Genomic DNA, 12,344 nt, shown 5'->3' on the forward strand with positions numbered 1-12,344 from the left:
AAGCCTACAAGCAGTGCTGCAGACCTCCTGCATCATTTTCATATTTCGCTATTTACTTTATTTTTTCAGTTTGACTGAATTTGCTGTAACATTTTTCATACTCAGACACATTAAATAAATTCTGTATATTTGCCAATTGCACTTATCAGAAATTTGATGACTAAAGATAGCACACAACATAGACACAAAAAACCCCACAAACAAACCCACAAACAAATTAACTGTACAAAAAAAGGATGGGATACACTGAAAAAGAGGGTCAACTAAGGGTCTTCTATTGAATACCTGTTTCATGTACCTCCCAGTAAAATCTCACAAAGTTAATGAAGTAGTTAATGAAGTAGTAGTAAGTAGTGTATTAGTGCATTTTTTTAATTTACTAGTTCATACATTTTCTACATAATGCATGTAGTATCTCTACTCTGCTTATTCAGTTGTTGTACATTGTGGACAACAGAAAAGGCGAGTGCCCGAACTGAAATCAGTGACGGCCTTCGGCTAAGAGAGTCAAAGCCTCAAAGATACGAAAACAACACTTACAAAAAGCAGGAAACACATTTTTTATTCGTGCCTCAGCTTAGCAGCTAAGGGTCACATGTGAGTCACACCTCAAACAATGACCTTGGACAAGCCTTTGTGTTCTCTGTGCAAATATTCATTTACACAGTTAAAGATACAGGAAAAGTGCAGAAGCAAGATTCAACTGGGACACTCAGCTGATGGCATCTGCAGCCATGTGGTATGCACTCTTACCCCTCAGCTTACGTGTTTTTGTATAGTTTAAAAGTCTTTTCAATTGCTTAAAAAACAACAACCCAATACACCATTAGCAAATGTACATGACACAAGCAACTATTAAAAGTTAACTACTAAGTGTATAGCCTGTATAAACAGATTCTTATTGTGAGATGTACTCTGCTGCCCTACATGATCAACCCATCTAGCTTCAATTATGTATGGTCAAGAGTTTCTAATAAAAATGCAAATGAAATGCCTTGAAGTGAAATAACTCATTAACAGTGAGACAAAAAAACCCCCCGAATAAGACAAACCATTGGTGTAAGACTGGGGTAGGTATGATTTTGAACTGTAGTGACACAGCTTCAGACAACAAAGAAGCCAGAACCAGGTCTGGTGAAGCTCTGGAGACACTGCCAGTCTCTGGCAGCCACACTCACCAATTAGTCCATTAAGATGTTATAGTGTTTGCCAAGCATCAAAGGTCTAAATCACACCATGGTGTTTACTCCACTAGGGTTGTCCTTTTCCCCCTTTTGTACTGTACAGTAGATTTTTGAGTGCAAAGCACCAACTGACCAATGATTAGAATGAAAAAAGATCTTTTTTGTTGTTTTCAATTTTTTTGTAGTAGTGAGTGATTTTTTTTCAAAGAACACTTTAAAAAAAGCTGTAAAGGGATTTCCTCCTTTTACTAACAAAGGCACTTAAATCTGTGTTTCCAATACACAAACTGGCTTTTGCATTTTCTATAATCGTATTTCACACATAAACATAACAGAATATGTGTTACATCACTCCACTTCAGGGTATAACATGATAAGAGTAAATTACATATGGTGTATGTTGTAGATGGAATACCATCACTGTAACCAGCATCACTGGATTTACTTTACAACGGATACAACAAAGAATTTCAAAATAAAAGATTTAAGAATAAAAGTGAGTCCCCATTACCACTCTTCAACTCTCTATCATTCTTTCTAAAGATAATAACATCTCTTGTGGTACTGTCACATACATTCCTTTGATAATAATCTTTAGCTTCTGGAAAATAGAGAATTAATTAATTTATTTATTTATTTATTGACCTTACTACCCTGCCCTCTAAGAAAGGTCTGATTTCTAAACACACCTGACTCTAATCCACAAATGAACCTTTTTACATATTGTCTCATTTGTTAGTGCTTTTTTTAAAGTTGGGTTAGAGATGGAAGAAAAGCCATAACCCATTTCCATTAAATAAATGGTTGATAACAACAAGCTCATTGTCTGTCCTCTCTGAAACCAGCGTTCCAAGCCTCTATCTAAAAGTTCCAATTAATTTCTAACCCACTCATTCTTTACTCTAAGTTGAGGAAAATAGTTCTGGTACTTATGTATGGTACTTAAACAGCACTTTTCTATTCTAGCTGAGCACTCAAAGCTTTCTAGAATAAGTCTAATTCACCCATTCATTCAGCATTTTTATTTGAGTGTAGTCTAACCATTCATGCGTACGCTTCCATGGGGTTTAGCATCTTGCTCAAGGATACTTTGTGGACTTGGTAAGCCAGGCATCAAACCACCAACTGTCATGATTAGTAGACAACCTGTTCTACCTCCTGAGTCACACTGGCCCCAAAACCTGCAATTGCACTACTTTCTATCACAAATAAATCCAGGCTTACTTTTAAATTATTAAAAATGTGAGGCTCAATACTGGAATAATAAATAGTGGTAATGCAATTCTTCAGTTGTTCCACTTCTTTCAGCTCGCTTTAGGGGTCGCCACTGTTGGAGTCAAATTGTTAAATGTTGTCATTGTGTTACTTAAATTTGTAAGTCTTAGTTCAAACTGTAGGATCAGATCGGAGACATTCCTTTGTTTCTGACCAACTCTCCAGCCAGTTTGTTGGTGGGGGAGGCTATAGTATTTTATAATAGGCAAATCTATGTGAGGGTTCTGTAAGCTTCCTGCTTTTATGATCCTTTTGGTAAGCAGGAGGTCACACAAACGCACCTCCAAACACAAACACACACAAACGCATGCATACACACACTCTCGCACAGGCATGCACACACACATACACACACATACACGCACAGTACCTTATCTTTTGTGACCATAAGGGTTGTTTGTTTTTGTTTTTGTTTTTTTTACAATGGGTGGTGCTTGTGTGTACTGTAACTGTTTTCAATAAAAAGGCAGCAAGGAAGGCTGTTTATTTGGAGTTGGCTAGGAGACAGGTGAGTAGCGTTTAGCTCCAAGAGCCTGGTTCCGACCAGCCTCCCTTGCTAGCAAGTAAAATTGCTGTTCGTCTTGCTTCCTTGTTGTCATTAACAGGAATAAGTCTCTACACCAGCGGCCTGTGGAAGCGCAGCGCCAACAGCCACAGTGGATCATTGGCCTCCATCACACCCTATCGCCTATCTATCTATCGCCCTATCTGTTCTGTGTACTGTTGATCGTAGCTGTGTTAATTTCTAATAGATGTTTCTCTCTGATCCACAAATGACAACTACCTGTGACCAACCCATAACCTACTTGTGTACACCTCCAGCATACACAGTCTTCTACATACACACACACAAATACGCACTCTATAGAGTGAGCCCATGAGAGTTTTGGACTCATCCCTTTAAGCTACTTTCTTTCCTCTCAGTGAAGGTCACTTTAGCTTCCTTCTTATGTAACCTTGTACCTATAAAACACACACACACACACACACACACACACACACACACACACACACACACACACAGAATGATCACACATTCTGATCCTGCAAATACACACATACTGATTAAGCATACACACACAAAATGAACCTTGTACCTATAAAACACACACACACACACACACACACACACACACACACACACACACACACACACACAGAATGATCACACATTCTGATCCTGCAAATACACACATACTGATTAAGCATACACACACAAAATGAAAGTGCTTTGTTCTGTCTCCTGGGACTGCACATCCAGCAGCTACCTGTCAGCCCACATTTTGTGCAATCTGTAGGGGGTTATGTTTGTGCGTATGCATGTGTGTGTTTCAACTGACCAAGCTTGCTGCTTCCTGCTTTGAAAATGCAAGAATCTCATTTATTGTGAATGGACTGGTGCGAGGAGTCGAAATGTATGTGCTGATGCCGCAAGAGCTTTCAGGAAAAAAAAAATCTTCTGAGTCTTGGATTATTCAGTAATACTGTAAAATTGGCTCCCAGTAGGTTCGATTGTGAATCGTATGGTTATGTAAAGCTTTAATTTTTAATGAGTGTATGCTCTGCAGGTTAAGGTCTTTACTCCTGCCTGTATGATTCTGCAGAACAACTCTTATAGAGTACAGTATCAAAGCAGACCTATGTGTATTGTGTAGGTATGGTGGAACCTGTGTATAATCTGCTGCTTAACACCGAGAAGACCAAGGAGCTCATCATGGACTACAGGAGGAATGCTGACCCACATCCACATTAAGGGGACGGCTGTGGAGCGTGTGAGTAGCTTCAAGTTCCTGGGAGTCCACATCTCCGAGGATCTCACCTGGACGACCAACTGCTCCAAGCTGGTCAAGAAGGCTCACCAGCGCCTCTTCTTCTTGAGGACTCTGAGGAAGAACCACCTGTCCTCAGACATCCTGGTGAACTTCTATCGTTGCACCATCGAGAGCATCCTGACCAACTGTATAACAGTCGGGAACTGCTCTGCCTCGGACCGGAAGGCGTTGCAGAGGGTCGTGAAAACTGCCCAGCGCATCGCCGGAGCACCACTTCCTGCCATAAAAGACATCTACAGGAAGCGGTGTCTGAAAAGGGCTGGGAAAATCATCAAAGACCCCAGTCACCCATCACATGGACTCTTCACCCTCCTGCCCTCTGGGAGGCGCTACAGGAGCCTCCGGACTAAGACCACCAGGTACCGGAACAGCTTCTTCCCCACAGCTGTCAGACTCCTGAACTCTGCCTCCTGACATCTGACCCACGTTAACACATGGACTGAACATACACACACCCACAATGGACAACTGTACCCTCAAACACAATAATAACATGGACTGAACCACCACTCACAACCACTAGCACTTTATATAGCCTCTGTAGGAATTATATCTCACTTATCTTAACTGCACTACTGTATAGCTCTGTGTAAATAATCATTCTGTACATTCGATAATTTTTAATCCTACAACCGTTTACAACTTGCATAGTTCCCATTTCTGTATAGCTGTATATCCCAGATTCTGTAAAGTTATTTATTTCATATTCTGTATAGTTTTTCATATTTATATCCTGTTCATAGTCTGTACATAGCTTGTACTCACTACAGCCTGTACATACTTATAGTTATAGAATATTCACAACATACCTCATACCGTGTACATTATAACATACCATAAGACCCATTTCTGTAATATACTTACATATCTATACTATTGCTAATATATCTATATCACTAAAGCACTTCTGGATGGATGCAAACTGCATTTCGTTGCCCTGTACCTGTGCATGTGCAATGACAATAAAGTTGAATTCTATTCTATTCTATTCTAATCTATGAAACCTCAAAAAACTCAAGAAGTGACAAAGTTAGTTGGTCCATCACCTCAATCTTGATTAAAGTTTCTTCACCTCTCTTGCAAAGATTGCTAACAAATCATTTTTATGATCCTGCAACATTTCCAGAGGAGGCTCACATTTTATTTTTGAGAAATAACCCTCAAGTTAATTCAGGTCAATGGAAATGATGCTCAGAAGGCCTCCTCAAAATCTACTGAATATGAGCCATTTGTTCGTTTAAGACAGGACATCTAGAACTTGTGGTAAGCTGTATGAGATGAATGGATATGTCCAGCTACCTTACTGTGCTGGGATGGCAGCTTGAGAAAAGCAACATATGCATATATATGTAATTGATATCTAAAATGAAAAAACTGTGCCATTTAACAGAAATTTCCCAGAGCTTAAACTGAACATAGTGATTATTCTTCTTCATTAGCCCCTCATTTATCATCCCTCTCCTCATTAACCTGCTCCCCCTCAGAAATAGCGGGTGCTGTGGCCTAATGGGAAAGTATGAATTTCTCTGTTCATTTAAAGGTGTGTGTGTTCATGCACATACCCAAACTACAGCATTGATAACACTGCAAAAATTAAGACAACAAACACAACGAACAACTACCAGCACAGAAAAAGATTTTATCTTCTTTGACACCAGCTGACATTATCGGCTACAATGACAGCACAACTTCTGTGTTATTAGAGTAAAAATGTGTAATTAAGTCAATAAGAGACTTATGTTTTATTTTTATGTAAATAAGTGAATGAGATAGTGTGACGTATAAGGGTTTTTCAATTATAAATTCATTTTTTTCATTCATTTTCCATCAGACAATCCAGTTCAATGATAACTGTCATTCAATGCAAAGTGTATGACTTGATACATGAATTTCCTTTTTGTGATTTCACCATCTATCCATTAATTATTTCCCCCATGAAAAAATTGTATGCATTTCATTAAATGGAGAGCTCTTTTAGCCCATTCAATCTGTCTTAACTGTAATGCTGTCATATTCAGATATATCTATCTATCTCTCCCTAATATATATATATATATATATATATATATATATATATATATATATATATATATATATATATATAATCTGCTTTAAAGCCTGAATTCAAACACAATACCTATTTGCTTTATTTTCGAGACTTAATTAGAAGTGCTGGTGTCAGGTGGCAGACAACAACGTTTTTATGGTAATTCAATAAGCAACAAATGTTTTACCAGCATCCACATACATCTAATGTATTAATTAGATATAATTGTAAGGAAACACGGTGATGTGCACAACCACTGTTCAAAACGGAAGTGACAATATGACTTGTAATAAAAATTAAACACTGAATTGTTCATGTTACCTATACCATTCAACTTTTTGCAGTCCTAAAAGGCACACTGACATCATACTGTAGACACCGATCAAAAAAAAAAAAAAAAAAAAAAATCAACATGTTTTGACTGAACAACAACGCGGCTCCATGGTGTAACCTAACACATGTGGTTTGGACGTGCAAATCCCTGAGGGTTGCATCAGAAAGGGCATTGAGTGTAAATGTCTGTGCCAAATCACAAATATGCAGATCCATCTGTCAATGTGACCTCTTACAAATAAGAGAGCTTAAATAGTTGTTCTATCTTACTGAACAATGGCATATAAATAAAATAATAATAATCTTATTCATCACATTTTAGACAGCTAGATTTGAAGGATGGGTGTGATTTTTGATGCTATGACTGATTGGAAGCAGATTGATTCATTTTCCTAATTTAACTAAAAAAAATTACTTTAAATTGAATTTTACTCAGATTTGAGGTCAGTGACTCTGACTGAACAGATGTGTGAACAGTTTCAATTCCTCTTACGGGGACAGAGACCAAACATCTCAAGACTTTATCTGTGACCCATTAAACCACACATGGTTTATTATAACAGCATGTCATATGACTTATGTGACCATAAAACTGCACAGAGTAGTGCAGATAAATATGTCATTTCATTTGCTCCTAAAATAAAATGTTTAGAAATGTTCAGACAAGATCCTTTCAACGCCAGTCTTTCCATGTAGGAAGCAATTTTCTTTCGTGGCCAAACTGTTACCATAAAATAAAGCATAAAAACAACTATCTATCAAATTTAAACTTTCTGGATTCTAAAAACCGCAACCAACACAGTTCTGGTAGTAATTTACAAAGGCACCACAAAGTGCACAAAAACAAAGAAAACACAAATTTTTTCGTGCAGAATATCTCATCCTTTCATTTATGTGCATTTCATAACAATTCTTGTTAATATGGATGAGCACCCTGACAACAAAAGAAAGAAATGAAGATAAAGAGAGCTGAGAACACGAAAGTGGAAATCCAGAATGAGTAAATTAGATATGAAGAGAAGAAAAGATGAAAAGATGCAGGGGAGAGGTAGACAAGGAAAGAAAGAAAATAAAAGAGTCTAGCCTTAGGAATGGAGGGAGTCTGGGCCATTACGTCACTGCTGCAGTGGCTGACAATACCAACATTACATTCTCTCCCTGTCTACAGTAACCTCCACTCACAACATATTGCTACAGACTTCATCAATTCTTTATCATAACTATTAAGGTTGCTGATTCTAAGTGACTAATTTAACATTAATTTAATTAACATTAAAATCAAATGAAAGGCCATTATTACTTTTTCAAATGTTATGTTATGTAGCTTTACATTATTATATATGTGGCCTTTGTTAAGTGAGTTCACTACTGGTTGTTCCCTAGACCTTAGTAAGCCAAATCCTGGACTTTATAAAGGTTCCAGCACTTCTTGTGCTCTGTATCGATCAAAAGCTGATCCATATCTCTGCAGTTGTTGTGGTAATCCTGATGCGGGCGAGTTTTTAATATTTTTGTTCAACTTTGTGACACACAACTGAGAATGTTTCCCTTATAAAACATAATATGTAAGTGAAACATTCTCTGGTAAGGATTGCCTGACTTTCTGGTTTAGCCACCAAATTGTGATGGAGCAAAGGAGAAAGTAGAGGCTAAACAAACGAGAGAAGGTCAAACAGACCTGCTGGGAAATGCCACTAACGTTTTCCCCTCATGGTGACAGCAGGGAAAGCGAGACGTGCAGAAGGGTTGCATGTTTTCACATCAGGTGTTCTCATTGTGTTTGAACATACACGGAAACTGACAAACATTACCCTGCTCAGCCATACTGATTGTTGTCTGTGTGTGTGTGTGTGTGTGTGTGTGTGTGTGTGTGTGTGTGTGTGTTTGTTTCTAGAAGAGAGTGCAAGAGGAAGTGAGAAACACTAACGTAGACCCTGGAGCTGAATGATTATTATTGATTGAACGGCTATGAATATTGTAGAAACAGCAGCATTAAAGGTGGCAGTGAAAATTGTCACCTGTAGCCAGTTAGAGTGAATAAATAATTAAATATGAGTCTCACTGGTGTGTTGTCAGTAAGGAGAAAACTGCTTAGAGCAAAGGTTCACAAATTTGTTACATACAGTGGTTTTATGCTTTAAATGTCCTGGTTTTTACAAATGTGACTGCATTGTAGGTTCAATTTTACACAGACAAAAAAATGTTTTGTTTCCATTACAATATAATATTGTAATGGAAACAAAAATTAATCAAAAAAAATTGTTAAAATAAAAATCACAACAACTGTATAAAAATTACAATCATCAACTCAAATACTTGGTTCAAATGGAACAGAAATTTCTATTAACTTGTAAGAACTGTGTAGAACATGAATCAGTCTGTGTCAGATCCTGAATCTGAAATTTCCACTGAAGTCACGGGTAAGAAGTAAGTGAAACCAAGGCCATTTGCTTTTTGAAGTTTGCAAAGACTGCTAAATTTTGCCAATGGTTGTTCACTCTTTGCAATATAGCACGCTGTTCTAAACAGATTTTTCAGGAGTTCTTGTTGTGCTTGGTTTATTTTTAGTATGTTTTTTGCAATTGCTGTTTGTTCTGGGAAAGATACTGCAGACTGGGCAATAATACATTTCTTGCATTTCTCATGGGTTGTAATGGGGTCTTTCTTAAAATTACTAGTCCCAGTAACAAAGGCGCTTGTCGACTCAGAAATCAAATGAAACTCACAACACACCTGGCAGAACATCATGTTATTTAGCTTGTCATATTCCAGCCACAGAAATTCTTTTGTCCATGAAACCAAAAAAAGCTGCGCTTTGTTTTTGCCTCATAGTCTGATTTGTCATAAATTCCGTTTTGTGGTAAGCTTTTCTTTGGCTGCCCCTTCTTCACCCTGACCTGTCTTATTTGGCTGAGCAGAACTAAAATACCAGCGTAAATCCTGCTGCTTTTATACACGTACTTACATAACGGTCAGCGATTCTTTGCGCACTCAACCTCTCACATGTTTAAGCTTGCTGCGAGAGATTTCACTTGTCATGTTTGAATAGTAAGCTAATGAGTGATAAGACGATGTCAGAGGAATTGGTGCGCAATTAATCGTCACTCACCAATCAGTGCTGCTGCTCTCTACACACCTTTCGTGCAATCACAAAATGAAAGTGAAAGCAAAAAACAAGCGCAAATTCAAACGCGATTTCAATATGTCACATATTGACAGTGGCTCACCGATGCCAATGACATAATTACTCAGCTACATTGGCGAAAGAATGCAAAAGCATAGACATATATTTTCCTTCCTATGATAGCCCGACGGGCAGGGCTGAGTTAGTTTTTGGTAGCCCGACTGGAAAAATCGCTAGCCCCGGGACGTTGGGCTAGCGATTTTGCGAGCCCTGCAAATAAAGTGTTCAAAAACAGAAGAGGCCTGAATGCTGTAATTTCACTATATTTGACAGGGTGGCAGTAACCGACTGATGACCAGTGACAACAAAGACTCTGTTTGTGTAACATTTAAAAAAAAACAACTATGTCATCTTTTTCAGTTGTATTTTTTCCTAATATCTTTGAAACTGATTCAAAATACATCAATTTAACTTCAAGACACACTGCATAAGAACACTTTGATGTTTGATCATTTGATAACAGTTATCTAGCATTTTTTTATTTTAAAAAACCTTTATTTGCTGGTTGTCTTGAACTGACAGTGATGATAAGCCTTGAGCAAAGCGAGTTATTGCTCTTAGTATCTGGCATGACAGTGTCTTGTTGGTGTGCTGGTAGTCTTTAGCTGCCAAACATAGGGCAGTGTAAAAAAAATACATGTTAGTACATCCAGTAGTGTGAGCTACACTTGTTTGTGCTTGTCATGTTCTTGGTCCTAGAGCATAGCCTCTAAGATGAAGAAAACAGAAGTAATCATAGACAACGAACTGCAGTGAATTGAAAGAGCACTAAAAACATGTTTAAAACGATGAAAATCACTGAGCACTGTTCAGTACAGCCAATGTTTTCTGGAATTTGGACTCCACTATAGTTCTCTATGTTTAACCAATTAGCAAACTATGAATTAGTGAATTTTAATGCATATTTTAAGTTTACAATTTTGAAAGAAATAATGTAAATAATTTTTAAAACTAATAAAACCCCTAAACATTTATTTTGAATACCTATTTAGCCAAAATACTTGAAAATTTTGGCAAAAATTTGGATTAAAAATTTAATAATTTCTTTAAGAAATTACTTCTCTGCCATTGTTGCTATTGTTGTGTGATAGGGTCAAATTGTAGTATTGTATTGTAGTGTTAAATCATTAATCTCTGATATTGATGTGTTGCTTCTGAAATGTTAAATAGTCAAGTTAAAGCTAGTGAACAGCTGGGATATACTGTATGGAAGCTTCATTACACCACTGAAATAATTACTACATCAAAATGACTTCAATTATATATATATATATATATATATACATACATATACATACATACACACACACACATACACACACACATGCATTGTTTTTAAAATCACAAAGGAAAGCTGAAGTGTCTCTGGGACATGATAACTTGACAGACAAGCTGCGGAAGTGACAGAAAGCAAAACATGCAAAGGATTACACTGAGATTCGAAACAGACAGTGAAATGCAGGTGATGTGTGTCTATTTGATTCATGTTTGCTACTGTTAGCTTGTGATGTTTGCAGCTGTTTCATCACATCATTATCTCCCAAAAACACTTCCATTTTCTTTCATAATTTTTTTCTTTTGGCTTTTGCAGCATTTTTCTATTTACTTATTTTTTCCTAAGTAGTGCATTTGACCTCTCAGGGCCACCGTAGCTATACTGCTTCATCCAAAACTGGATAAAAAAGATAAAAGCTGAGGTTGGTGATTTCATCATTTATTTTTCTTCCAACTTTTCAATTAGTGGCATCCAATTGGATACCAGTTGACAACACTTGAAAGCAGAAGTAATTTTTGACAATCAGAGTGAATCTGCAGTGTCTTCATTAGTTGGGATAATGCACGTTTCCAATCTGCACATTAACCACGTGAAAGTCATACTGCCTGTCTGGGACCGTCTAGACATGTCCACACACACACACACACACACAAAGCACTAATCACACAGTTGTTTCAGGCACATGCTCTCAGACATACTGAACAAATGACAGATACACAATGCATGTTGTTATACTTTCACAGACTGCTGGATTCATCATAAAAACAATACCTTCACAAATTCAGGTACACATACACAAACAATTCCCCAGCATGACAAGGTGGCTCAAAAGGAGAAAGAAGTGAAACAAGAGAAAAACATTTGTTTTTTTCTGTTACTGGTCTGAAACAGCAATTGTGTCCATATGAAACAGGCACAGTGACGCAGCATCTTTGCAGCAACACCCAAAAGCATATGCGGTGGAGACAGAGAGGAAGAGACAGAGGCTGAGATGACAACACAAAGAGAAAGGGGGAGAGATTGAGAAGCTCACCTGGCTAGATGAAATGTTGTTCGAGGCTCACAAGAAAGGATAACATCCGAGACCTGAAAGGATGAGGGAGGATAAGGGGAAAGAACAGTAGTGGGGGGAGAAAAAGAGGGAGGAAGGGAGAGAGGGAGGAGGGAGATTAGATTAGGCTGCCAGTACTTTGGGTGTGCAGTGGCAGGTGGC

At 37.7% G+C, this 12,344-nt stretch overlaps 1 protein-coding gene across 4 annotated transcripts in view; it reads right to left on the reverse strand.

Moving 5' to 3' along the window:
• The window catches only part of map2 (microtubule-associated protein 2), a 101,268-nt gene that overhangs the window by 60,313 nt on the left and 28,611 nt on the right, over nucleotides 1-12,344 (reverse strand). For all 4 annotated transcript variants that reach the window (XM_086265874.1, XM_086265873.1, XM_086265876.1 and 1 more), the window contains exon 2: nucleotides 12,165-12,217. The gene's annotated coding sequence lies outside the window, so the exon portion shown is untranslated. The remainder of the gene's footprint in view (nucleotides 1-12,164; nucleotides 12,218-12,344) is intronic.

The sequence above is a fragment of the Aulonocara sp. 'chitande type north' Nkhata Bay genome, linkage group LG16, assembly GCF_057382095.1.
Source record: "Aulonocara sp. 'chitande type north' Nkhata Bay isolate Kocher_YH1m ecotype deep benthic linkage group LG16, A_spYH_male_GT1.1, whole genome shotgun sequence".
Classification (NCBI taxonomy): Eukaryota; Metazoa; Chordata; class Actinopteri; order Cichliformes; family Cichlidae; genus Aulonocara; species Aulonocara sp. 'chitande type north' Nkhata Bay.